At 37.6% G+C, this 14,453-nt stretch overlaps 1 protein-coding gene across 1 annotated transcript in view; it reads right to left on the bottom strand.

The window, feature by feature from the left end:
* The window catches only part of ROBO1 (roundabout guidance receptor 1), a 634,903-nt gene extending 621,096 nt beyond the window's left edge, over nucleotides 1-13,807 (bottom strand). The window contains exon 1 of the mRNA XM_039713255.1: nucleotides 13,683-13,807. The gene's annotated coding sequence lies outside the window, so the exon portion shown is untranslated. The remainder of the gene's footprint in view (nucleotides 1-13,682) is intronic.
* Nucleotides 13,808-14,453: the final 646 nt, after the last annotated feature.

Below are 14,453 nucleotides of genomic sequence, written 5' to 3'. Positions count from 1 at the left end.
ATATCACACGTTCTTGCTTTCCAAGTCCTGTAACATTATTAACAAGCTGATTCCTCTTAAAGACTCAACAAACTCCTGCAGGATTTTACTGAACATACCCTGAGGCAATGGATGTTGTAGAACTATAAAAATCACAGAAAGATATACTGGAGAGAAAAAACCCCACAACCTCACTATCAAAAGACACAAAACTGTCAAAGTGACAATATATTTATTCACTAGAGATGCAGAAAACTAGGACAAACATAAAAGAGAGATAGGCAACAACCACTTAATCCTCAAAGTAACCAAGAGTGGATGACAGCCAAACAGAGGATCAAGAAGAAAAAAAATAAACTATCATTAAGAAAGGATAACAAATTTAGTAGCCCCAAATCACAACTATGTTTTCATTCATCCTTCTTGGTATAATGGACAAGTAGGAAAGTGGAATGGCAAGAAGGGAAGGAACTTACCCGTATTTAAAATGCCACTTATATTCACAGCACTTACCCATATTTAAAAGATTTGGCAGAGTTAATTCTATGGATATGCAAGACTGTATAGGATTTAGCAGTAGAACAACACCACAGGAATAGGATAGAAATTCTAAACCACACTTTTGTCAATTTTTTTTACAAAAACAAGTGATATAACTGGTTAATGGTCTCTGTTATTTTTTATAATCAGATTTTGCAAAGAAATATAAAATTAAGTTCCCAACGAGTATATAACAATTACATATATAAATAAATACTGGTGTCATTCAGCAGGGTCTGACCTGAGGCATATAAAGCAGGCATCTTTTTCAGCCAACTAGGCAATTAAAATTAAATCTGGACACTCTTACAAGTGAAGGTGCCACTTTGTTTCAACGTTTACTTTTAACAGGGATTCTAAATGTGTTGGTATTTCTGCAAGCTAGGGGTTAAATTACTCTCTCCTCCATCCATCTGAACAATAACCAAAAAGCATTTTATGAGTGCAATAATGCACTTCAATAAATGGAGCTCACAATGGATACTCACTTTTCTCTGGGGAATGAAGAAAACTTGTGTTCTCTTTCTGCTTCACAACACATTGGCAGTCTAAGGTATCCTTTGAAGGCACAGAGCCCGTTGGATATTACTGGATATATTTCACTTACATAGATGCAGGAAGCTGTTAAGTACAGCGCCTCACCTAAGGTCTAACTGTTCTCATCTTTCCAACTGTTAACTTTCTTACTTGTGCAGAAACTAACACATTATTTCTTGACTCCATCTGAGTTCCCATTTCCATTTTGGGAAATAAAATTTGTGATGTAATCATAGAAAAGGGCCTTAAAGTTAAACCCCATATATTTAAATTCTCTTATTTATACTACAATAGCCATTCTATTACCATAATAATAGGTATATGAATATAAATAAATGCTTCACTTCATTTTTGTCAGCATTTGCAGCAAATAGTATGACAGAGAGCAGGGCTCCAGGGACTCATCTGACATTATTGAAAAACCTCTTTGCCTAGGATATGCCTGTAGCTGCCCTGCTACAGACAGATTACACAAAGCTGTTGGCTTTTCAATGGAAGTCTGAGTCTGAACACCTGATACACAAAGAATTCACTAATGGGAATTCAAATAGCATCACCTGTATAAAGCAAAACAAAAAACCCAAGAAAATCCCAACAATTTAGCACCCATTTAAATGCTTTCTAAAGAATGCTTCTCTGAGGGGGCCCTTGTGGAGACTCTTGCTGCATGCACCAATGAGCAATGGCTAGGATTTCCCACATAAAATTAATATTAAAACTTTATCATTCCATTTCAAAAATAATTAAATACAAGAGGTTTTTCACTTCAGAGGCCATGAAACTTAATAATAATGTACCCTAACAAATAAGAGCATAGTATCAAGTGCTATATTACTGGATGTAACTCACAAAACTAATTTCTGAAAATTTAATAGCAACCTGCATGTGGTAAAGCATCCAAACTAATTTTAAACGATTATTTTTAATGGAAGTGCATCATATATGATAGACCAGTTTAAAATGTCACGAAATTTGGTATATTGTGCTGCGAAAGGATTTCCAGTATTCCAGCTGGGGAATATCCTACACTGTCAATGCTCCAGGAGAGAGCTTGTTACCACTTTAAAGTGCAGAAGGAAGAGAAGGGGTGTGAGGGCAAATCAAACCTCTCAGTGGGACTCCTTTAAGGACAGACTCCTGCTGGTCCTGGGCATATTGGATAGCACCTCATACCCTGAGAAAAGTCAGGAAGGTCAGAGTCGTTATTCATAGCAGAAGGCTACTAAAGTAAAGATTTAGAAGGTCATTAGAGATCATTTAAACAATAGCCTTTAGTTTATTCAGCAAAATAAGGGGCACTCTCATTTCCACATGTAATCACTTGGAGACAGATGCAGCCCTGCAGTCTACAAGCAAAAAATAACTTTAATTTTATTTTTTTAAATGAAATGTGGCAAATTACCTGCTTTTTATATTTTGTGTTTCAAGCGCATTTGAATATCAAAAACCCACAAATTTCCAATTATAAAGTCCCATGGGGGGGAAAAATTAAATATCTACAGTATTAACAGCTTGACCCATAAATTTGTTTTAAATTAACATGGGGGGAGCAGTTTCCAAAAAACTTAAGGATCATGTGGCACACCTGAGGTCACCTAGATAGAACTACAAGACAAAGATTCCGTGCAAAATTTCTTTGAATGAATGAAGTTGAGGTAAAATCACAGCTCTGAAAATAATAAGTTTTTTTGGCTTTTCAAAAATTATCAATAACTTGATGTGAAGAACTCATTTAAAGTCCAAGAATTCATTTAATATTAGAGCTGAATTTTTACACTGTTTCACTGCTGATCTTTAATAGCTTTTTAGATGTGCATCAATTGAGGATGAATTTAGAAAGAAATAGAAAAAAAAAACAAGTAGAAAGTTACATGCTGTCTAAAATGGCAATATAAGAAAGCCATTTGTGAATACATTAAGCCTGACCTTAAACAGGTGGAAATCCACAAAGCTTCATTTTACACCAGCTGAGAATCTGACCTATTGAATTTAAGGTGACATTTCCCATCAATCTTCTATTTTTTTCATGCCCATTGACAGTTTTCTATGTATTGTATGAACCAATGTGAACTAAATCTATTAGCTGCTGTATTCAAGTGTCAGAAGGATGACATTAGAAATAATAAGGAGTAAGTTCAGCTCTTCCTTTTTTTTTTTTCCTTCTTTATCATGCTTTACAGTTCTTTTTCAGAATTTCATCCTTCTCCTTGGAACCATTCAGACTACCTTGTCTTATTTCAATAAATAAAACAATCTGAAAATTAAAGTGGAGCATGCAGAAAGAAAGCTAGAGATTAAGGATAAATTGAAGATGGTCTAAAGCAGTAAAAATAAATTGATTTTTATTGCAATGAAACCACCTGTAATAGGCTGCTTCAGCAATCTTGTACCATGTGATAGAGGCCTGACCTGCCCACACATCAAAGCACAGAGGGTGAGGTTCACTACAAAGTCACTTCTCAGCTGAGGACCATCCTCAGCACAGGTGGGAAGAGAATGGAGGGAGGCCTGGCCCTTGCCTTCAGCATTCCAACTCACTCAGTGAGGCTGGTAGAGAATTTGTACTCCCTTGGAAAAGCAAAAGAGAAACAGGAAATTACCTGCATTTAGATTTTACTTTTATTTCCCAGGAGCATTGGAGATACTGCCTTTTTTTTGGGGTGAATAATGGGACAACCATCACGCACAGAAACATCTCGGGGATGTAAAAAGTAGAGAGTAACAAGGGAAAGAATGGGGTGTAAGAAAATTAAACATGAACTAAAGAACAGAATCATAGTAAGAAAAGCAGCCTTCTGCTATGGGGTACAGCCAGTACCCAATTGTTCTACAATAAACAGTTAAGCTTAAAATGACTAAGCAGCCCATGGCTTTGCAGCAGTACAGTGCCACATCTGGAAGGCTAATGCTGAGGAGATGCTTGAAATGATGGAAATCTTCTTACTAACTAACAAACTGCAGTAAAAGAGCCTGTACTTAATCCTTGCATTGTGCCACTGGATATTATACTCCATGCCATTAATTTGGCAGTGCATCTACATTTTGGTGCACTCAAAGCTGCAAAATACTTTGAATATATCACAGAATGTGGTAGATGGAAGTAGGAGATTGTGGCAGCTGCAAAGGAAGCAGTTTGGATCTAGCATTTGGGAGCAAATTAACAAATAACACAAAGTAGCTAATTGATCATTGAGAATGCACTTTCATGTCAAGAATCCTGGCTAGTAAACCAAGCTGATGAGGGCATAAAACCAATCTCACTTGGCTATAACTCTTGGGCTTCCAACATCTGTTACAAATAAATTGACCCTGCTTTCTGATGAAGTTTATCCTCTTACCCTCAAGAGCAGTCAGAAAACAGTCTCTGAATATAGGAAAATAAAGTACAAGTTCTTTCACCTTCCACATGCCAGTCCCAATCTGTGAGCTCCAGCCTCAACTCCTCAGATTGCTGAGATATTGTAAATTTCGCATGCAAGTTCAATTTATATATATCCTCAGTAAACATTTAATTTCAATAAAATGTCATGTTTATTGCACAACTACTTTTGTTGAAGCAGAGTCCGTTTCCTAAATACATTAATTCATTTCACAGCTGTAGTTTGTCTTGAAAAGAAACAGCAACACAACTAGAAAAACAACCCAAATGCTTATCAGTACCCTCATCTTGGAAAAGTAACTCCACACATACAATTTTCAAGTAAAACAGCATATCCTGAAACTCCATCTCTGACCTTTCTTTGAGCACAGGCAAGAGTGGCTTTTAACTAACCTCAATTTGAGTGTCTAGCACCAATAAAGAAATACAGGCATGTTCAGGTATGTGACTTACCTTAAATACAAGTTTTAGGAGGAAACAACTCTCTGGAAATAGACATTGCTCCCCACTGACATTTTGGTCAAGCTGCTAGAGTGTAACAGTGCAAGCCTATCCTGAAGATAACTGACTTGGGATGGCAGACTCCTTCCCACTGTGGGCACCTGGTCAGCATTTCAGTACGATCTTAAACTAGAAGGAAATAAAGCTGTTCTTCTCAACACTTCCAGAAGACATCTGACACGCAGCCTGCAAGGGAGTCCATCAGAAAACTGCTAAAGCAGATGGTTTTCTGCTCCATTCTCTGCATATCGAAGGCTTTGCTCATTCCCAGTCGGTTCCTCATTGTCACTCATCTGTGACTTCACTCTCCATCTGTATTGCCTTATGCTGAGTGATAAGGTCATATCAAAATCCTATCCGCAATGTAAAAAAAACCCAAAAACAAACCCCTGCTATGTAGCAGCTTAGGCAAACAAGATAAAATTTAACAGCAGTATTAAAAAATTCCCCTAACTCCCATCTCAAATGAAAACATAACCACTCTATATGTACATGTGTATAAAACTAGGTTTACTTTCAAATTCTGCCTGTGTTCAAGCTCACAACTCTTAAACATCAATATTCTGGATTGCTTTAGTGTGTTTTTTGGGTTTTTTTTTTCAAATCTGATGAAGAGTATTTTCTCTTTATCATACGTTTCTGTACAAAGAAATAGACTATCAGATATTCTTTATAGAAACCATATCTAGACCAAAAAAGAAACCTGCAAAGTGGCTAAAGTAAACTTTTTCACAAAAAAAAGGGTTTTCTTTTTCTTTCTCTCACATGTTACTTCCTTACCCTGGCATTCTAAAACACCCAACAAAATTGTAGCAAAATTTATGTAGATACTCAGACCTCCAATGTCCCTAAAACTGCTGACACAATATCCTTCTCTCAGGATGCTACTTCTCATGGGTGATGAAGCAAAGAACACCTTAATCTGCACATGTCAAGATAAGTAAAATTCATGTCAGCCCTTGCAAAACAAAACTACTGGTGCAGAAGGTCACTAACCACTTCAAGCCAAACATTGAACTAAGGAACTTTTCCACTACAATGCAGAGTCAAGGGAGAACATGAAAAATATCCGAATGCAAGTGAGGATAAACTCTGGTTCAGAAGCTTTTGCATGAACAGGAAATATTATCCTGCATATTTAATGTTGTTCTGGAATTCTGAAATTGGGTTACATAATAAAAGCTGTTAGTTCTTCCACTCATAACCTAGGAAGAATTGTAAATGTGAATATAGGCAATGGACTACCAGTTCAGCAAAGCATTTAACCTTGTGCTGTACAACCATCCCTACTGAGCATAATCCCTTGACTCAGGTGAAAATTTTAAATACTCTAGGTAATAAACAGCAGTGGAGAAAGCCACTAGATACTGAAATGATAAACTCAGGAGGATCATTTTTATGCCTATGCAAACTAATGGCAATACTTGAAATAACATCGGCCCACATAGTCAACCAAGAGCTATAGAACTGCAAAAGAGGAAGGAAGAAACAGGTGAAATAAATAAATAGATAAATAAATATATGTAAAAATAATAAACCAGTCAGAATGCTTCAAACGATTTTTCTCTGGCTTAGTACTGAGCAGATCAGTCAATGGGGAAATGGAAGGAAAACAGCAGTTCAGGTACAAAGAACTGCTTCTCTGGTGACTACCCAACTTGTAGCAGTTCCTGGCTGAGGAGGTCAAATCTATATCTTTAATTATATTTTGTATAGATTGTTTTTTCCTTATTAAATTGATGTTTTAATCAATTTTGGCCATGGCAACCTCTCCCAACATGGTCCACATACTATAAAAGCAATTCCTTTTCATTTCATAAACATGCTGTTTAAACAGATATATCAGATTCCATGAATCAAATCAATATCTGGTTAGTTTGGCACTCCTTATAGACAAAAAGCCCTTCAGTTGCTGAATTCAATGTGGATGGTGGAGGGTACACCAGCACAGGCTGCTTAGTGGGCCCACAGGTATCACAATGCCATTCCTGGCAGTTTGTAATGCTGTGTGAGAAGCAGGAAACTTCTACATTTGTGTCTTTTCAAATACTTTGTTCAACAGCTTTTAAGTCAAATTTGACTGTGTTCCCTTAGCGGGTGAGTCTCAAGGACGGTGGGTCAGGACCACGGACAGTTTTTGTCAATCTCCCTCCTGCTGCTTACAGTGCAAAGGGAGGGCTGAAGCATTTCCCACTGAGGCCACCTCACATCAGGACCAATGGGGACATGAAAGCAGGTGTCCCTGCACTGTTCTGTCTCCACAGTAGCAGACAAGGAAGCAGGAAAGGATTGATATTGATTATGTTACTTTTGGCTTTCCCATGGCAAATAACTGCATCCAAAAACCACAAAAAGTTCTTGGGCATGACAAAAATCCCGTAAGTTTGTTATCACAACATATATTCTTCCAGATAGATGAATTATTACTGAGATTAAAAACAAAAAAGCAATTTCACCTTCAGTCTCTATTTCCTCTCAGTATCTCTCATGAGCTGCAACCTAAGATGAACATAAAATTAGAGAAGAAAAAACCTAAGCTTCTCTGTATTAAACAGCAAAGTTAGCATAAATAAACGGATTTTAAAAAATAAACAAAACCACGGGAAATAAAATAAATTAAACCACAAATGTAAATTTAAACTTAAGAAGGCATTCTCAAGTCTTCATCTGCAGAGTCCAATAATCACCACAAGCTAGCTACAGACTACTCTGGAGTGGATGGCATTTCTATGTCAGGGTTTCCACTGTCATGGTTTTTGTGATTTCAGACATCAGGGCTGGTAATGCAAAATCAAATCTTGATGGGGGAGGCAGAGGAGGGAATTGCATGAATAGCACAATCCCACAAATTGTCCAGTTTTGCAATCATAAAATACCACATACCAATGCTCACAGAAATTTTCCATGTAATCAGGGCTAACAGTTCTGGTAAAGAAAAAAACAACGACAAAAAACAACAACAAAAAAAAAAAAAAACAAAAAACCAAAAAAAACCCCAAAAAAACAAACAAAAAAAAAACCCAAAAAAAAACAACCACAAAACACACACAAAAAACCCCAAAAAAACCCAAAAACTAAAAAAGCTATTCTCAGTGTTAACACTTAAAGTGAGTTACTTATTTGAGGTCTCAAATTACTATGAAGCATTTTATTACATTTCAGATGCAACTTTAAGATTTTCAGGAATGGTAAGCATGGATTTGTGAATGAATCTTATTCAGCTTCACAAAGAGCAAATAATGAACAACAAGCCTGATTCCATCTTAATTATTATTAGTTAGTTTCTTTAATTAGAACACCAATATATCTTGTAATTTCACTGATTAGGGTGATCAGGTAGAACTCCAGTTTGAGATTTTCACTGAATTTTATCTTTTGTTCTTTGAAGGAGTAGCATATTTCTGTGGGACACTGGGCAGATTTCAAAGGCAGTGAAAGGGGGTAGGATTCTCCTCCTCTGAGGGATTTTCAGAAGCAGTTGGTCTAAATTCATTCCAAAAATCCCTTTGTATGCAGATTAACACTCTCATTTACATAATAAAATCTTTCCCTCAAATCTCGCAGTTGTCATGCACAGTAGCGACTCGTGGCTGTCCCTTTGATTACATTATAAATTAATATTTGTCCTTGGTCTCCAATCAATAGGAAAGAGTATTTTGTCAAAAGGCACGCTGTTGGCAACACTCGAGCATATTCATGAGGGCTTAGCTGTGATTAGGGGGCTCAGGCACAGGCAGCAGCAGAGCTTCTCCCACCCTGTGCGCTTTGTGTGCTCTGCACCTCGCATCCTTCCTGGAGATTTTCCACAGGCTCTAATAGTTCCCAGTTGGCCTCCCCATGGCAGACCTTTGCACAGCTGGGAAGCCGACGTTGCTATGGAGCACCACCACCATTACTGAACAAAGGTGCAAAACAGTGCATTACAGCTGACACGCAGCTCGGGAAGGCATTAAGTGTCTTTACCGAGCTGTCACTTACAGCCCTGTGGGAGGGAGAGGCAAGTCACGGGTCCAGGAAAATAATATAGTGCATTAGCAATAACTGTGACAGAAAGCTGAAGGGGTTACGCAGAATTAGGTATACCACATATGGCCGTGCTTGGCAAGGGTTGACTGAACTAATATTGACTGTTTCAAAGCACACAGCTCTGCTCCAGCCTCACAGAAACTCAAATGTGTTGCTAGAAGAATGATCTTGCAAAGAGTTATTACCTGTATTAAATATATATATTAGATATTTTATGTATCTATAAAATAGACATATCTATTAATTTATCTATATGAGAGTAGATCACACTCTCTTTTGAAACTTAGACATGCCAGCTATATTCACTGCACTATGAGTTGTGAATGCACATCCCTACACCACAGTTTATGCCTTATAAGCATATTTAAGGCCAAGTAGTGCTCTCCACTATTTCGTATTTCGGACACTCTCTTCTGTAACTTGGAAAAATTTCCACACATTTAAATGTAGTAAATTGGATGACATTATGATCCATCAAGTGTCCCTGCCCCTGTCAACATCTTCAGGTCTTGGAGTCAATCTATAAAATATGCTTATCCATATACACTTTTAATCACAGGTTTACACAAGAGAGGAAACACAGATTTGTTCTTTCACCTCCAAATTATTTTCAGAGGAACACTATCAACAGGCAGGTGGCCATAAAAACTCACCAGTTGTTTCTTGATTAAAAAGAAAATTCTGCTCTTGTATGAAAAAAAATTTACTTTGTGGAACCTTCCAGTTTAAGCCCTCATATTCCTTTTAACTAAGTTTGAAAGTCTCTCGCTAAATAAAATGCTCCCCTGGGATGTAAGTATGCATGCATCATAAATAGATATATGGGAAATCATGATCTTCATATGACCTTGTGAAAGTACTTACTATAAATTAGGGTTTGAGAACAATCAATTTTAGAGCTACCATTACAGATGTGGTTACAGGTTACCTTTACTTAACATGTTGGATCCAGGGTCACATGAGGTGTGAATTCAGCTGAGCAGTGACAATCTAGTAGAGCAGAAAACAGCTTCTGATCAAATCAAGACATTGCCCATCTGCTAGAGCTGCAATCAACACTGTCCATATCAATAAAAAAAATTTAAAAATCCTACTATAGACCACCACACAGGACATCAGCTTATTCATTCGGGGTTTTACTGCATTCTGGCAATATTCAGGTGTTTCCTTCAGATCAGGACCTTTTCCAGAGCAACACATGCAGTGGGAACAAAAAGTTTTTATCTCCCAAAGATTTCAATACCTTTTTTTTCCTACCATGCCTTTTTTTGTTTATGTTCATCATGGCTGAATACTGTTTTATATCATTATTCCAGACTGGGTTTTGTTGTGGTATTTTTGTTGTTGTTTTGTTAGGGTTTTTTTGAAAGTGCAAAGTATGTCTTTGCTACAGCTAATGAAAAGAATTGAAGAGTCTAGTGGCTTGTTTTAAACCTCAGAAAGAGGAGGGAGAGAGGAGAAAAGGGAAAGAGGGGAGATTTGTGCTGATAAGAAATCACTTCAATTTTATGGGCCAGATGGATAAGGCTTTGCAGATCTATGGAAGTGTAAACCTGTTCTACATTTCTCAGCGAACAAAAAGACACACAACATGGAGTTAAATTGTATCTCCACTATGAAAACAGTATATTAAATCAGGCTATTTTAAATCTATGAGCTTAATTCAATCTTCAAAGTTTTTGCAAATACAAGCACAGGCAGACTTTGAAAAAGAATAAGTACTACTAAGTAAACAAATTCAAACATACAGTTATGCTAAATCAGTAAAACCTGGCTCAAATGCAAAGAGTGGCTGTGTTCTTACTCAAAAAAATTCCCAAGTTAAAATGAAAATACAATCACATGATATTACATATTTAACAGGGGATGAAGAAAGCAAGCTCTCCCTTCTCCAACCACAGCTCCTTTCAGTGTCCCTACTGGAGATGCACAGGAGTTATTTCACACCTATGGCTGCTAGCACATTACAAGATGCTTTGATGCACCCTGGCCGAGCTTTTTTTTCTGCTGTTTACATTTTGCCTATTGTCTGACTTCACTGTCCACTATAAAAAGACCTGCTAAAGAAAGTGTACACGTATAATTCATGGAGTGCCGTGTTCCAAAGGATGTAGAGAGAGAGACCTGCTATCTAAAATGAGTTAACTTAGACTTTTAAATATGCAACACAGCACTTCTGTGGCATAAATGCTTACAACTACCCATACCTAATATGCTTACAAAAAAAGGAGAATTTGGATTAATATTACCTATGAAGGTGCTGTTGCTTGACACCACATTAATTCAGTTGTCTCCAGGGGAATCAGACACTGCAGTGGTGCAGTGAATAGGAATACTACAGTAAGTAGTTTTTTAATAATTTCTGATAATTCAATAACTTGAAGACATGCTCTGAAGATGTTATGGCTATTGATAATGAATATTTTATGTAATTTTTTAAAGGATTTTTTTATTTCATGCAGGATTGACATGAAACAAAAAAAATTTAAACTGAGGCTAAAACATTGGAAAGAAGCAAACAAGAGTTATAGAGCTGCCAACACTTCTTCTAAAGTAACACTGTCTTTCCTTTAATAAAATATTTCAAGTCCATTACTACTAGCCAAATGTAGGTTTTTTGTTACATTTTGGGGTTTAAGTGCATCATACCTTTATTTTAACATTTGCCCAAATAATTCAAATCAACACTGGTTAAAAAATGACAGATGTCCATTAGCATAAGTGACTGATCGAAAAATAACATTAATGCCTTATTACTTATAACATATTCACCCAAATGTTTCATTAACTTCGTAATGCAATATTAATGAGAAAGATAACTAAAATTTTCTGGACCCAGCAAGTGCAAACTGCCAGCTAATCATTAAATCCCAGCTCTCCTTTCACTTAGTTTCATCTGCACAGGTTCCTCACAAATTCCCATTCACAGATCACAAAAGAACAATTTGGGTTACTTCAAGAATTAATTAGATATTTGTATGAAAGCCACTAGAACAACTGCTCCTCCTGCGAGTTCATAAAGCTGTTTAATTTGCTCTTGTATTTTCATTCAGAGAAGCTGGCAACACCACAATAAAACGCAGCATGCAGAGATAGCAAGCCAAATTTCTTACTTAATTGTTCACTTTCATTTACTATGCTCATTTAAAAGAAGCAAGCACTAACACCTTTTAACCTCAGCAGTGACACAGCTGGGGCACTCTTCACACATAATACCGAATGACTTGGAATAACGCGCCCCTTGTCAATCTGTAAAGAGCATTCAGGTTGAGATTTAAAGTCTGTGCTTGCATTAGCAAAAGGCTGAAAACCCCTCTCTTGTACAGTTTAGCTTTTATTATGTTTATGTCTTGGCAGCTAATTGCCTGAAGAAAGGAAAAGAAACACTGAACAGGAAGTATTGAAATGTGTATTAAATGCTGAAGAATAATAAAACAGAATAATTACTGATTTCTTTTCTTTTTCTTTTCTGGAACATCTTACCTTCTTCACTGAGGAGTTAAATAGGCATTTGAATGATGCTCTTTTGCAAAGCTGTCTTTATAAAGCTTCTATTGAGCAGAAGTAATAGACAAGCTCCTATACGGGACACAGGACAGATCGGATTTCTGTATTCAGCAGAGGTATTCCACAAGAAACTTGGCTTAGCCATGGAAATAATGTCACTGAAAAGTCAGAGCGAGCCCTGTGGAGAGCTAATTGAGGGTGGAGATGAAGATAATCCTCCCTCTGAACAGCAGCCCTGCCTAACCATAGCTAATATCTGCTTCATACTACTGCAATATATTTTCCTAGTCTCCCACCACGGAGCTGGAAAGCACTGGTGCATCCTTCCTCCCTCAGCCTGAAAGTCCTTTCAGGATTTTCAAATTTGCTATCTGCTAAGGAAAACGTAGCCACTCAGACGCACAGGCAATGTGAAAACTGGCTGGAGCATACCAGCACTGATGTCCATCTGTCAGCATGGCACTTAGCCCACAGACAAGGTGGGATGCCAGTTCCAGGAGGGCGTAGGTGCCAATTAAATACAAATTTAGAGTGATAGCCTGCAGAAGGCAGAAAATAGCATAGATCCTGCAAAGAGGCATTACTGATGGTAAATACTGCCAAATGTTTTATTATAAGGGATCACTTGTGTTTATGATAGCAGGCATTACGAGTCAGATCCAAATCCCATGAAAGTCAAAGTAGCCTTGCAAACACTGCAGAAAGTATACATATGTAATATGTGTCACAGTCTGCTCTTGCTAACTTGAATAGCAAGACTATTTAATTCATCAGAACAACTGAGGCCTTAGAGAACGTGCCTTTTCCCAATCAATCTGCATGACAGTGAAAACTCTCTCTGCACAGAAAGTACTAATTATGTGTGATTGACAAGGTAAAAAGAAAGACTGCAATGCTTACCCTAAAAAAACCCCACACAACACAAAAGTACACTATAAGAAAAGCTTGTCTGGTTGTAACTCTGTTTTCACCCTTCCCCATGGCAAACATGTTGCAATTAAGTAATACTCATTTCAGCTACCTCCTAAATAATTTCTGAAACAAATGTGCTACCAAGATAAACAAAATCTGGAAATTTGCATTTATTCTTCAGTGAATAGCGTTCAAAGAATAAATAAAATGCAATAAGGCATTGCTATTATTGTTGCTATTTTTCACTGACAGACTCTCAAATTTCCTTCTCAATTCCCTCCTCCTTTGTTTCACTACTTACCTTCCAACCTCTGCTACTCCAGCCTTCCCCTCCTCCAGAGACAAAAGAGGATGGAAAAAAAGCACAACACAAGCCCCAGCGGCTCCTGTGAACTGCAAGAGGTGAGAAGGGAAGGGCTGCAAACGCTGGATAAAGAGAGGCAGCAGTGGAAGACCAGCTGATATCAAACAAGTCAGACCTCACAGGTGTGGATCCAAATTACAGCTATTGGAAGCAGCTGGTGGGAGGATCTGAGAGGGCAGTGGCTCAGAGAGGTCAAACCATGAGCAGGTGTGTGTTGTTAGAGTTAGGGTCTGTGATGCTGGACAGTGCATTCAACAAAACTTCTGGAGGTCTGTGGTGGCACACTTGGAATACAGGCAGATGGAGCACAGAAGAGGCACATGGACCACTTCACACCAGGCTTTCAGAAACAACCACCTTTCCAAATTCAAGCAGCTCTTCCTCACTCACCTTTCCTCTCCTTCAACCTCTTACCTAGCCCTGCTTCCCCCAATCCATATCTGTCATCTCTAGATGTTTGCAAATGTTGCCAATGAGCACAGATAAGCTGTTCTGAAAGTTTGCAAAAGAGATAATACTGGATTTTATGCAGCCCATAAACTTATTCTGCCACTTTAAATGGAAATATGTTGCACAGACACATTGTTACAGTAGAAGAGTTAAACATCTTGGTATTAATATAGTTCTTATGGCTTGTTTCTGCAAGGTGTATCACTCAAACAACCTTCTGCTACTCAAGCTTTACTTAAAACTGTCTGACCAGGAAAA

Source organism: Passer montanus, unplaced genomic scaffold, assembly GCF_014805655.1.
Source record: "Passer montanus isolate IOZ18808 unplaced genomic scaffold, ASM1480565v1 scaffold28, whole genome shotgun sequence".
Classification (NCBI taxonomy): domain Eukaryota; kingdom Metazoa; phylum Chordata; class Aves; order Passeriformes; family Passeridae; genus Passer; species Passer montanus.
Note: the sequence above shows the minus strand (reverse complement) of the source record. Positions and strands in the feature narration are given on the sequence as shown.